Source organism: Oncorhynchus kisutch, linkage group LG17, assembly GCF_002021735.2.
Source record: "Oncorhynchus kisutch isolate 150728-3 linkage group LG17, Okis_V2, whole genome shotgun sequence".
NCBI classification, from domain to species: domain Eukaryota; kingdom Metazoa; phylum Chordata; class Actinopteri; order Salmoniformes; family Salmonidae; genus Oncorhynchus; species Oncorhynchus kisutch.
Window position 1 is genome coordinate 16,150,158 of NC_034190.2, and position 16,614 is coordinate 16,166,771.

The window sequence follows — 16,614 nt, forward strand, 5'->3', positions numbered from 1 at the left end:
TTCACAATTTCACACACACACACACACACACAACAACACCACTCAACACACACACCACAACACACACCACCACCCACACCACCAACCACACCACACACCACCACACCACACCACACCACACACACACACCAACACACCACACACACACCACACACACACACACACCCACACACACACACCACACACACACCACACCACACCACACACACCACCACACCACACCAAACACACACACACCACACCACACCCCACCACCCCACCACACCACACCACACACCCACCCACACCACACACACCACCACACACACACCACACCACACACACCCACACACACACACCACACCACACACCACACACACACCACACCACACAACACACCACCAGCAACCACACACACACACACCACATACACGACCACAACCACACACCACCACACACAAACACACCACACCACACACACAACACCACCACACACACCACAACACACACCCACCATCCAACTACCACAGCCCACACCAACAACCACAAAACCACCACCAGCACACAACACACACAACCACCACACCACGCACCAGGCATCACAACCACCACCACACCCACCACACACCACCAAACCACACCACACCCAACACCCACCACCAAACACCCACACACCACACAACCACACCACCACAACAGCCGACAGACAACCACCACCACCCACCAACAACACACATCACGCACACACACACCACACCACACAGCACACCACACACCACACACCACACACCACACACACACACCACCACACCACACACACCACCACACACACACACCACACACACCACACACACACACACCACACACACACACACACACACACACACCACACAACACACACACCACACCACCACACACACACACACCACACAACACACACAACACACCACACCACACACACACCACACACACACACACACACACACACACACACACACACACACACACACACACACACACACACACACACACACACACACACACACACACACACACACACACCACACACACACACACACACACACACACACACACACACACACACACACACACACACACACACACACACACACACACACACACACACACACCACACACACCACACACACCACCACCACCACACACAACACACACAACACCCAACACACACAACACAACAACCAACACACACACACACCACACACACCACCACCACACAACACACACACAACACCCCACCACACACACACCACCACACACACACACACCACACCACCAACACAACCCACACCACACCACACACACCCACACCACAAACAAACACCCCACACCACACCACACACACACACACACACACACCACACACACACCACTCACACCATCACCGGACCACACCACCACCACCACACACCACACCACACACACCACCACACACACTACCACACCACACCACCACCACACACACCACACCACACACACACCACACCACACCACACCACACACACACCACACACCACACCACCACGCACCACACACACACCACACCACACACACACACCACACCACACACACACAGCACCACACACCACCACAACCACACCACACACCACACACACCACACCACCACCACACACACACACACACCACCACACCACACCACACCACACCACCACCACACACACCCACACCACACCACACCACCACCACACAGCACACACCACCACACACACCCCCACACCACACACCACCCACCCACCCACACCCCACCACACACCACCACACACACACACCCCCACACCACCACCACACCACCACACCACACACAACCACAGCACCCCACACCACACCATCGCCACACACACACACCACCACACACACCACACCACCACCACCACACCCCCACACCACACACCCACACCACACCACACCCACACCACACCACAACCACCACCACACACACACACCACCACACCACACCACACCAACCACACCACACCACACCACCACACCACACCCACACCACCACACCACACACACACCACACCACCACCACACACACACCACACCACACACACCACCACACCACACCACACACCACACAACACACCACACCACACACACACACACACACACCACACCACCACACCACCACACACACACACACACCACACACACACCACACCACACCACCACACCACCACCACACAACACACCACACCACACACACACCACACACACTACCACACCACACCACCACCACACACACACCACACCACACACACACCACCACACCACACCACACAACACCACATACACTACCACACCACACCACCACCACACCACACACACCACACACAAGCACACACCACACCCACACCACACACACACCACACTACCACACCACACCACCACCCACACCACACCCACACACACCACCAACACACACCACACACACCACCACACCCACCACACCACAGCCACCACCACACCACCACCACCACACCACCACACCACCACCACACCATCCACCCACAACCCACACACCACCACCACACACCACACCACCACCCACCACCCACACACACCACACCACCACACACACACACACCACCACACCACACACACCACACCACCACACACACACACACACCACACACACACACACCACACACACACCACACCACCACACCACACCACCACCACACACACACCACACACCACACCACCACCACACCACACACCACACCACCACCACCACACCACACACCACACCACACACACACACACCACACACACACACACACCACACCACACACACACACACACACACACACACCACACCACACACACACACACCACACACACCACACCACACCACACACACACACACACCACCACACACACCACACACACACACACACACACAACACACACACACACACACACACACACACACACACACACACACACACACACACACACACACACACACACACACCACACACACACACACACACACACACCACACACACCACACACACCACACCACCACCACACACACACCACACCACACCACACCACACACCACCACACCACCACACCACACACACCACCACCACACACACACCACACCACACACACCCACACACACCACACCACACCACACCCACAACCACACCACACCACCACCACCACACACACACCACACCACCACACACCACCACACCACCACACCACACCACACACCACACCACACCACACACACACACACCACACACACACACTCACCACCACCACACACACCACACCACACACACACCACACCACTACCACACCACACCACACACACACACCACCACACACACACACCACCACACCACACCACACACACACCACACACCACACCACCACCACCACACACACACCACACCACACACCACACACCAACACCACACCACACACACACCACACACCACCACACCACACCACACCCACACCACACCACACCACCACCACACACACAACACACACCACCACACCACACCACACCACACCACCACCACACCACACCCACACCACACCACACCACCACCACACACACACACCACCACACCACACCACCACACCACACACCACCACACCACACCCACACCACACCACCACCACACACACACACCACCACACCACACCACACCACCACACCACACACACCACACCACACCCACACCACACCATCGCCACACACACACACCACCACACCACACCACACCACCACACCACACCACCACACCACACACACCACACCACACCACACCCACACCACACCACACCACCACCACACACACACCACCACACCACACCACACCACCACACCACACCACACCACCACACCACACCCACACCACCACACCACACCCACACCACACCACCACACCACACCCACACCACACACACAGTCAACACTGCTGTTCTATTTCTATACTATTTTTCCAACTGATCTACTGAGACACAATTCACTTTAAATTGTAAATACACTCATACTTGACATAGCACATTCATTATTGATACTGTATATCCTATTGTGTACATACCCATGTTATTACAATATATACTACCTTCTTACTTACTTGTTATTTTCAATAGACTTTTGATTATTATTGACATTTGCTTTGCCTTGTTGAGGCAGCTTGCAAGTAAGCAATTCATGGCACCGCTTATACCTGATGTAATCTGTGTACGTTACGAATAAACTTTTATTTGATTTGCCATATTGCTCTCATTAATTCTCTGGAGCCGTAATTGTGAACATCTGTGTGTGGGTTAGTCAGGGTAATATTTAATATTCCATCAGAGCCCCTTCAAGCCCTCTGGCCAAGCCGAGCTGGTCTGTTCCATACCTCATTCTGCCTGTTTCTCTGTCTCTCTGTGTCTGTCTCTCTCTCTGTCTCTCTGTGTCTGTGTCTGTCTTTTTCTCTCCCTCTCTCTCTCCCTCTCTGTCTCTCTGTGTCTGTCTCTCTCTCTACCTCTCTCTCCCTCTGTCTCTCTGTGTCTGTCTCTCTCTCTACCTCTCTCTCCCTCTGTCTCTCTGTGTCTGTCTCTATCTCTACCTCTCTCTCCCTCTCTGTCTCTCTGTGTCTGTCTCTCTCTCTACCTCTCTCTCCATCTCTGTCTCTCGGTGTCTGTCTCTCTCTACCTCTCTCTCTACCTCTCTCTATCCCTCTGTCTCTCTGTGTCTCTCTCTCTACCTCTCTCTCTCCATCTCTGTCTCTCTGTGTCTGTCTCTCTGTCTACCTCTCTCTCTCCCTCTCTGTCTCCCTCTCTGTCTCTCTGTGTCTGTCTCTCTCTCTACCTCTCTCTATCACTCTCTGTCTCTGTGTCTGTCTCTCTCTCTACCTCTCTCTCTCCCTCTCGGTCTCTCTGTGTCCGTCCCTCTCTCTTTCTCTCTCTGTGTCTGTCTCCCTCCCTCTCTCTCGCTCTCTCTGTCTCTGTGTCACACACACACACACACACACACACACACACACACACACACACACACACACACACACACACACACACACACACACACACACACACACACACACACACACACACACACACACACACACACACACAAAGCGAAGTACCTGACTTGGCACCCTGGGATGTGTCTCCAGCCACCCCACCTATCTTCCTGCCTGGAGTAAAGAGGTAATATAAGTAGGTTAGTAGGACCCCCACCTAACCTCACCTAGTCCCAATCACTCCTCTAGACACCTGCTGTTTCTCCCATCTAACCTCACCTAGTCCCAATAACTCCTCTAGACACCTGCTGTTTCTCCCACCTAACATCACCTAGTCCCAATCACTCCTCTAGACACCTGCTGTTTCTCCCACCTAACATCACCTAGTCCCAATCACTCCTTTAGACACCTGCTGTTTCTCCCACCTAACATCACCTAGTCCCAATCACTCCTCTGGACACCTGCTGTTTCTCCCACCTAACATCACTTAGTCCCAATCACTCCTCTAGACACCTGCTGTTTCTCCCACCTAACCTCACCTAGTCCCAATCACTCCTCTAGACACCTGCTGTTTCTCCCACCTAACCTCACCTAGTCCCAATCACTCCTCTAGACACCTGCTGTTTCTCCCATCTAACCTCACCTAGTCCCAATCACTCCTCTAGACACCTGCTGTTTCTCCCATCTAATCTCACCTAGTCCCAATCACTCCTCTAGACACCTGCTGTTTCTCCCACCTAACCTCACCTAGTCCCAATCACTCCTCTAGACACCTGCTGTTTCTCCCACCTAACATCACCTAGTCCCAATCACTCCTCTGGACACCTGCTGTTTCTCCCATCTAACCTCACCTAGTCTCAATCACTCCTCTGGACACCTGCTGTTTCTCCCACCTAACCTCACCTAGTCTCAATCACTCCTCTAGACACCTGCTGTTTCTCCCATCTAACCTCACCTAGTCCCAATCACTCCTCCAGACACCTGCTGTTTCTCCCACCTAACCTCACCTAGTCCCAATCACTCCTCTAGACACCTGCTGTTTCTCCCACCTAACCTCACCTAGTCCCAATCACTCCTCTAGACACCTGCTGTTTCTCCCACCTAACCTCACCTAGTCCCAATCACTCCTCTGGACACCTGCTGTTTCTCCCACCTAACCTCACCTAGTCCCAATCACTCCTCTAGACACCTGCTGTTTCTCCCATCTAACCTCACCTAGTCCCAATCACTCCTCTAGACACCTGCTGTTTCTACCACCTAACCTCACCTAGTCTCAATCACTCCTCTAGACACCTGCTGTTTCTCCCACCTAACATCACCTAGTCCCAATCACTCCTCTGGACACCTGCTGTTTCTCCCACCTAACCTCACCTAGTCCCAATCACTCCTCTAGACACCTGCTGTTTCTCCCATCTAACCTCACCTAGTCCCAATCACTCATCTAGACACCTGCTGTTTCTCCCATCTAACCTCACCTAGTCCCAATCACTCCTCTAGACACCTGCTGTTTCTCCCACCTAACCTCACCTAGTCCCAATCACTCCTCTAGACACCTGCTGTTTCTCCCACCTAACCTCACCTAGTCCCAATCACTCCTCCAGACACCTGCTGTTTCTCCCACCTAACCTCACCTAGTCCCAATCACTCCTCTAGACACCTGCTGTTTCTCCCATCTAACCTCACCTAGTCCCAATCACTCCTCTAGACACCTGCTGTTTCTCCCACCTAACCTCACCTAGTCCCAATCACTCCTCCAGACACATGCCTGAAAACAATGGTCAGTTTGAGCAGCTAACTTTTGATAATCATCTGTCAGAACTATGTACAGTTGAAGTTGGAAGTTTACATAGAATTAGGTTGGCATCATTAAAACTAGTTTTTCAACCACTCCACAAATGTATTTTTAAAAACTATAGTTTTGGCAAATCGGTTAGGACATCTACTTTGTGCATGACACAAGTAATTTTTCCAACAATTGTTTACAGATTATTTCACTTATAATTCACAGTATCAAAATTCCAGTGGGTCAGAAGTTTACACACACTAAGTTGACAATGCTTTTAAACAGCTTGGAAAATTCCAGAAAATTATGTCATGGCTTTAGAAGTTTCTGATAGACTAATTGACCTAATTTGTACCTGTGGATGTATTTCAAGGCCTACCTTCAACCTCAGTGCCTCTTTGCTTGACGTTATGGTAAAATCAAAAGAAATCAGCCAAGACCTCAGAAAAAAAGTTGTAGACCTCCAAAAGTCTGGTTCATTCTTGGGAGCAATTTTCAAACGCCTGAAGGTACCATGTTCATCTGTACAAACAATAGTACGCATGTATAAACACCATGGGACCACGCAGCTGTCATACCGCTCAGGAAGGAGACGCGTTCTGTCTCCTAGAGATGAGCGAACTTTGGTGCGAAAAGTGCAAATCAATCACAGAACAACAGTAAAGGACCTTGTGAATGTGCTGGAGGAAACAGGTACAAAAGTGTTTATATCCACAGTAAAACGAGTCCTATATCGACATAACCTGAAAGGCCGCTCAGCAAGGAAGAAGCCAAAACCGGCAAAAAAAGTCAGACTATGGTTTGCAACTGCACATGGGGACAAAGATCGTACTTTTTGGAGAAATGTCATCTGGTCTGATGAAACGAAAATAGAACTGTTTGGCCATAATGACCATCGTTATGTTTGGAGGGAAAAGGGGGAGGCTTGTAAGCCGAAGAACACCATCCCAACCATGAAGCACGGGGGTGGCAGCATCATGTTTTGGGGTGCTTTGCTGTAGGAGGAACTGGTGCACTTCACAAAATAGATGGCATCATGAGGTAGGAAATTTACGTAGATATATTGAAGAAACATCTCAAGACATCAGTCAGGAAGTTAAAGCTTGGTTGCAAATGGGTCTTCCAAATGGACAATGACCCCAAGCATGCTTCCAAAGTTGTGGCAAAATGGATTAAGGACAGCAAAGTCAAGGTGTTGGAGTGGCCATCACAAAGCCCTGACCTCAATCCTATATAAAAGTTGTGGGCAGAACTGAATAAGCGTGTGAGAGCAAGGAGGCCTACAAACCTGACTCAGTTACACCAGCTCTGTCAGGAGGAATGGGCCAAAATTGCCCCAACTTATTGTAGGAAGCTTGTGGAAGGCTACCCGAAACATTTGACCCAAGATAAACAATTTAACGGCGATGCTTCCAAATACTAATTGAGCGTATGTAAACTTCTGACCCACTGGGAATGTGATGAAAGAAATTAAATCTGAAATAAATCATTCTCTCTACTATTATTCTGACATTTCACATTCTTAAAATAATCTGGTGATCCTACCTGACCTAAGACAGGGAATTGTACTAGTATTAAATGTCAGGAATTGTGAAAAACACCCTACTTTTACTGTAAATACCGCAGCAAACTCAATTCCACACAGATTCCATACTGGGTCAGACAGTTACCATAACACTGTCATAGGTCATAGCCTAGACCGTGTCAATGAAAGTTAAGGGATATTTCTTAGAAATAACACACACATGGTGTGGGTGGCAATAAGAAGGTCTCCTCACGGAGAAACCTTCATACATGTTCTCCCTGCAGCACAGGAGACCTGGACCCTCACACCATAGCACTCCACTATACACAATGAGTGGACAAAACATGAGTAACTTTTTCCATGACATAGACTGACCAGGTGAATACAGGTGAAAGCTATGATCCTTTATTGATGTTACTTGTTAAATCCAATTCAATCAGTGTAGATGAAGGGAAGGAGACAGGCTAAATACGTTTTTTTAAGCCTTCAGACAATTGAGAAATTAATTGTATGTGTGCCATTCAGAGGGTGAATGGGCAAGACAAAAGATTTAAGTGCCTTTGAACGGGGTATGGTAGTAGGTGCCAGGCACAACGGTTTGAGTATGTCAAGAACTGCACCGCTGCTGGGTTTTTCACTCTCAACAGTTTTTTCCGTGTATCAAGAATGGTCCAACACCCAATGGACATCCAGCCAACTTGACACAACTGTGGGAACCATTGGAGTCAACATGGGCCAGCATCCCTGTGGAACGCTTTCAACACCTTGTTGAGTCCATGCCCCGACAAATTGAGGCTGTTCTGAGGGAGGGGGGTCCAACTCAATATTAGGAATGTGTTCCTGATATTTTGTATATTCAGTGTACAATTCCCACTGGTCACAGGTGCAGCTCATCACCTGTGATCAGGGATAGGGGGAGGAGAGAGAGGGATGAGACAGAGGGAAGAGGTAGAGGGAGGAGAGAGGGAGGAGACAGAGGGAAGAGAGAGGGAGGAGAGAGAGGGAGGAGAGAGGGAGGAGAGAGAGGGAGGATAGAGAGAGGAGATATAGAAAGGAGAGAAAGGGAGGAGATAGAGGAAGGAGAGAGAGGGAGGAGAGAGGAGACATAGGGAAGAGAGAGGGAGGAGAGAGAGGGAGGAGAGAGGGAGGAGAGAGAGGGAGGATAGAGAGAGGAGATATAGAAATGAGAGAAAGGGAGGAGATAGAGGAAGGAGAGAGAGGGAGGAGAGAGGAGACAGAGGGAAGAGAGAGGGAGGAGAGAGAGGGAGGCGAGAGGGAGGAGAGAGGATAGAGAGAGGAGATATAGAAAGGAGAGAAAGGGAGGAGATAGAGGAAGGAGAGAGAGGATAGAGAGAGGAGATATAGAAAGGAGAGAAAGGGAGGAGATAGAGGAAGGAGAGAGAGGGAGGAGATAGAGAGAGGGAACAAAGAGTGAACTAAATAATAACACAAAATAATGACATCACCTAACTCTCATTCATTCAACTACTTTTTATTTTGTATTTATTTAACCCTTATTTGACCAGGTAAGTTGACTGATTACACATTTTCATTTACAGCAGCGACGTGGTGAATAGTTACAGGGGAGAGGAGGAGGGTTTTTTAAGAAATATGAAATATGGATTATGATACTGATCAGTAGAATAAAGGATGAGCATAAACAATCATACATCCACTCTCTCATACTCAGCCCCCCATTCTAGATAGAGATGGCAGGCACCCCATGAAAGCCTCCCTTCACAAGCACTGCAAGGACTTTTTGATGATGTTACAAGGTTGTTGTAGCACTGAGATGATGTCACAAAGTTTTCACTGACATTTTCAACCTCCCTGTCTGAGTCTGTAATACCAAAATGTTTCAAGCAGACTACCATAGTCGCTGTGCCCAAGAACACTAAGGTAACCTATCTAAATGACTACCGACCCGTAGCACTCAAGTCTGTAGCCATGAAATGCTTTTAAAGGCTGGTCATGGCTCACATCAACACCATTATCCCAGAAACCCTAGACCCACCCTAATTTGCATACCGCACCTGTTCACTCATGACTGCACGGCAAGGCACCACTCCAACACCATCATTACACAACAGTGGTAGGCCTGAGACAGCCTATAGGGAGGAGGTCAGAGACCTGATCGTGTGGTGCCAGGACAACAACCTCTCCCTCAACATGATCAAGACAAAGGAGATGATTGTGGACTACAGGAAAAGGAGGACCGAGCACACTAGAGGTCGACCGGTCATGATTTTTCAACGCCGATACCAACACTGATTATTGGAGGACCAAAAAAAGCCAATACTGATTAATCGGATGATTTTTACATATATATTTGTAATAATGACAATTACAACAATACTGAATGAACAATGAACTATTTAATTTTAACTTAATATAATACATCAATAAAATCTAGTTAGTCTCAAATAAATAATGAAACATGTTCAATTTGGTTTAAATAATGCAAAAACACAGTGTTGGAGAAGAAAGTAAAAGTGCAATATGTGCCATGTAAAAAAGCTAACGTTTAAGTTCCTTGCTCAGAACATGAGAACATATGAAAGCTGGTGGTTCCTTTTAACATGAGTCTTCAATATTCCCAGTTATGAAGTTTTAGGTTGTAGTTATCTTTGGAAATATAGGACTACTTCTCTCTATACCATTTGTATTTCATATACCTTTGATTATTGGATGTTCTTATAGGCACTTTAGTATTGCCAGCCTAATCTTGGGAGTTGATAGGCTTGAAGTTATAAACAGAGCTGTGCATGAAGGCATTGCTAAGAGCTGCTGGCAAACACAGTAAAGTGCTGTTTGAATGAATGCTTAGAAGCCTGCTGCTGCCTACCACCGCTCAGTCAGACTGCTCTATCAAATATCAAATCATAGACTTAATTCTAATATAATAAACACACAGAAATACGAGCCTTTGGTCATTAATATGGTCAAATCCGGAAACTATCATTTCGAAAACAAAATGTTTATTCTTTCAGTGAATTACGGAACCGTTTTATCGAACGGGTGGCAACCCTAAGTCTAAATATTGCTGTTACATTGCACAACCTTCAACGTTATGTCATAATTCTGTAAAATTCTGGCAAATTAATTACGGTCTTTGTTAGGAAGAAATAGTCTTCACACAGTTCGCAACGAGCCAGGTGGCCAAAACTGCTGCATACAGTACCTTGCGAAAGTATTCGGCCCCCTTGAACTTTGCGACTATTTGCCACATTTCAGGCTTCAAACATAAAGATATAAAACTGTATATTTTTGTGAAGAATCAACAACAAGTGGGACACAATCATGAAGTGGAACGACATTTATTGGATATTTCAAACTTTTTTAACAAATCAAAAACGGAAAAATTGGGCGTGCAAAATTATTCAGCCCCCTTAAGTTAATACTTTGTAGCGCCACCTTTTGCTGCGATTACAGCTGTAAGTCGCTTGGGGTATGTCTCTATCAGTTTTGCACATCGAGAGACTGACATTTTTTCCCATTCCTCCGTGCAAAACAGCTCGAGCTCAGTGAGGTTGGATGGAGAGCATTTGTGAACAGCAGTTTTCAGTTCTTTCCACAGATTCTCGATTGGATTCAGGTCTGGACTTTGACTTGGCCATTCTAACACCTGGATATGTTTATTTTTGAACCATTCCATTGTAGATTTTGCTTTATGTTTTGGATCATTGTCTTGTTGGAAGACAAATCTCCGTCCCAGTCTCAGGTCTTTTGCAGACTCCATCAGGTTTTCTTCCAGAATGGTCCTGTATTTGGCTCCATCCATCTTCCCATCAATTTTAACCATCTTCCCTGTCCCTGCTGAAGAAAAGCAGGCCCAAACCATGATGCTGCCACCACCATGTTTGACAGTGGGGATGGTGTGTTCTAGGTGATGAGCTGTGTTGCTTTTACGCCAAACATAACGTTTTGCATTGTTGCCAAAAAGTTCAATTTTGGTTTCATCTGACCAGAGCACCTTCTTCCACATGTTTGGTGTGTCTCCCAGGTGGCTTGTGGCAAACTTTAAACGACACTTTTTATGGATATCTTTAAGAAATGGCTTTCTTCTTGCCACTCTTCCATAAAGGCCAGATTTGTGCAATATACGACTGATTGTTGTCCTATGGAGAGAGTCTCCCACCTCAGCTGTAGATCTCTGCAGTTCATCCAGAGTGATCATGGGCCTCTTGGCTGCATCTCTGATCAGTCTTCTCCTTGTGTGAGCTGAAAGTTTAGAGGGACAGCCAGGTCTTGGTAGATTTGCAGTGGTCTGATACTCCTTCCATTTCAATATTATCGCTTGCACAGTGCTCCTTGGGATGTTTAAAGCTTGGGAAATCTTTTTATATCCAAATCCGGCTTTAAACCTCTTCCCAACAGTATCTCGGACCTGCCTGGTGTGTTCCTTGTTCTTCATGATGCTCTCTGCGCTTTTAACGGACCTCTGAGACTATCACAGTGCAGGTGCATTTATACGAAGACTTGATTACACACAGGTGGATTGTATTTATCATCATTAGTCATTTAGGTCAACATTGGATCATTCAGAGATCCTCACTGAACTTCTGGAGAGAGTTTGCTGCACTGAAAGTAAAGGGGCTGAATAATTTTGCACGCCCAATTTTTCAGTTTTTGATTTGTTAAAAAAGTTTGAAATATCCAATAAATGTCGTTCCACTTCATGATTGTGTCCCACTTGTTGTTGATTCTTCACAAACAAATACAGTTTTATATCTTTATGTTTGAAGCCTGAAATGTGGCAAAAGGTCGCAAAGTTCAAGGGGGCCGAATACTTTCGCAAGGCACTGTATACCCTGACTCTGCTTGCACTGAATACAAGAGAAGTGACACCATTTCCCTAGTTAATATGGCCTGCTAACATTAATTTCTTTTAACTACATATGCAGGTTTAAAAAAATATACTTGTGTATTGATTGTGCAACGATTGTGCTTTTTTCGTGAATGCGCTTTTGTTAAATGATCACCCGTTTGGCAAAGTTGAAGTAGGCTGTGATTCGATGATAAATTAACAGCCACTGCATTGATTATATGCAATGCAGAACAAGCTAGTTAACCTAGTAATATCATCAACCATGGGTAGTTAACTAGTAATTATGTGAAGATTGATTGTTTTTTATACGATAAGTTTAATGCTAGCTAGCAACTTACCTTGGCTCCTTGCAGCCACAAGGTCCTTTGATGCTGCACTCGTGTAACAGGTGGTCAGCCTGCTACGCAGTCTACTCGTGGATTGCAATGTAATCGGCCATAATCGGCGTCCAAAAAGGCTGATTATCGATTGTTATGAAAACTTGAAATCGGCCCTAATTAATTGTCCATGCCGACCTCTAGATCATGCCCCCATTCCCATTGACGGGGCTGTAGTGGAGCAGGTTGAGAGCTTCAAGTTCCTTGGTGTCCACATCACCAACAAACTAACATGGTCCAAGCACACCAAGACAGTCGTGAAAAGGGCACAACAAAACCTATTCCCCCTCAGGAGACTGAAAAGATTTGGCATGGTTCCTCAGATCCTCAAAAGGTTCTACAGCTGCACCATCAAGAGAATCCTGACTGGTTGCATCACTGCCTGGTATGGCAACTGCTCGGCCTCTGACCGCAAGGCACTACAGAGGGTAGTGCTTATCGCCCAGTACATCACCGGGGCCAAGCTTCCATCCATCCAGGACCTCTATACCAGGCGGTGTCAGAGGAAAGCCGTAAAGACTCCAGCCACCCTAGTCACAGACTGTTCTCTCTGCTACCGCACGGCAAGCAATACCGGAGCTCCAAGTCTAGGTCCAAGAGCTTCTACCCCCAATGTCATGCCTTGACCTTAGAGAGCTTTTATTCTCTATGTTGGTTAGGTCAGGGTGTGATTTAAGGGTGGGTTATCTAGGTGAATTATATTTCTATCTATGTTGGCCTAGAATGGTTCCCAATCAGAGGCAGCTGTTTATCGTTGTCTCTGATTGGGGATCATATTTAGGTAGCCATTTTCCCATTGTGCTTTGTGGGATCTTGTCTATGTATAGTTGCCTGTTAGCATTATATTAGCGGCATGTTTCGTTTGTTCATTTTGTTGTTTTTGTTCTTTAAAGTTTTCTATTCAAAAATAAAGGATGGAAACATACCACGCTGCATCTTGGTCCACTCCTTATAATGATCGTGACACCCAAGCCATAAGACTCCTGAACAGCTAATCAAATGTTTACCCAGACTATTTGCATTGCCCCACCTGTTGTCTACACCTGTCTACACCTGTTGTATTCAGCGCATGTGACAAATTAAATTTGATTTGATATGAATGATGTTATAAGTTTGGTGTAGCACTGATATGATGTCACAATGGTGTTGTAAGGTTGGTGTAGCACTGATATGATGTCACAATGGTGTTGTAAAGTTGGTGTAGCACTGATATGATGTCACAATGGTGTTGTAAGGTTGGTGTAGCACTGATATGATGTCACAATGGTGTTGTAAGGTTGGTGTAGCCATGGCATGCATATATAATGTAAAAATGATGATGTTGTTTTGTCACAATGCTGCTAGAAAAAGGGTCTAGCCATGTATGATGTCACAATTATTTCAAAATGTTGACACTGTAGCTCTGAGATTAGGTTACAGAGCCTCTTTTTATAATCTTAGATTGTTAGTGTTGCTCTATTATGATGTCAGTAAAGCAATGCTTTTGTGATGCAGTGATGTCAGATTGAACATTGTTCTTCCGTATAAAGGAGCAACATACAGCTCACCTCAACAGAGAAAGGCGTCTGTCTCAAATGGACTCCCTTAAACAAACCGTAATCCCAGATTTTCTGGGTTGTTTCTCTTTAAGTGTTTGCTTTGGGGCTGAATGCTCTCCCTGTGTTATGATTTAACTATCAGAAATTTTGTGCTTGGCTCTCCACATTTTCCACATTAAATGTTGTGTTACGTTTTTTGCCCTTGGGAGGGAGAACAGAGATTACAGCTAATGAATTTCATCTGGTGGGAGGGAGAGCTCCAAACTGGCCTGATCACTGGCTAGACTGTAGAGCAATGCTGTGCTCTGATTTTCTGAGATGGACCTGTCTGGTGTTGTGACTTGTCTTCATTGGTGTTGTCTTCCACTAAACAGTGATGGATGGATGGAGGGATGGGATCGACTGATTGATTGTTTCCACTCTCTGATGTCTGAAACACCATGTCAGAACTCGCTCACGTCAGTCAGTCAACCAGTCAGTCAGTCAGTCAACCAGTCAGTCAACCAGTCAGTCAGTCACTCAGTCACTCAGTCAGCCAGTCAGCCAGTCATTTAGGCAGGGCCAATCAATCAGTTTGTTTTACTCCTCTTCTCTGTTTTTATGATAATCAACATCTCCAGTCAACTGTCATTATAATAATCAGGAGTGGCATTGAGGAGAAGACTGATAGCAGTAAACACAGCTGCGTACCCAAACCCGGACCCATGTGACAGTGAATGTGGTCTCCCACTGTGACAGTGAATGTGGTCTACCAATGTGACAGTGAATGTGGTCTCCCAATGTGACAGTGAATGTGGTCTCCCACTGTGACAGTGAATGTGGTCTCCCGCTGTGACAGTGAATGTGGTCTCCCACTGTGACAGTGAATGTGGTCTCCCACTGTGACAGTGAATGTGGTCTCCCAATGTGACAGTGAATGTGGTCTCCCGCTGTGACAGTGAATGTGGTCTCCCGCTGTGACAGTGAATGTGGTCTCCCACTGTGACAGTGAATGTGGTCTCCCACTGTGACAGTGAATGTGGTCTCCCGCTGTGACAGTGAATGTGGTCTCCCGCAGTGACAGTGAATGTGGTCTCCCACTGTGACAGTGAATGTGGTCTCCCGCTGTGACAGTGAATGTGGTCTCCCGCTGTGACAGTGAATGTGGTCTCCCACTGTGACAGTGAATGTGGTCTCCCACTGTGACAGTGAATGTGGCAACCATAACATTTACATGGCCTTTCCGGAAAATTACAGCAATGTCTCCTCTGCAATGAGATGATGTCTAATGGAATGGGTACCGTTGGTTGTGTTGTGAGTTTCTTGTGTAAATGGTGGTTAAGCAATGTCATGAAGATAATGTATGATCTGTGAAGAGACAGAATGTTGTGAAAGTAGTTACAGTACGTGGAGTCCCTGTTGCCCAATGTGGTGAACATTCATATCCATGCACATTCGATGTCCATACAGCATTGCCTTCTCTCCCTTGCACCACAATGTACCCTAAGTGCAGCATTATCATTGAAAATCTGTGAGGCAGACATCCAATTTGTAGCCCAGAAC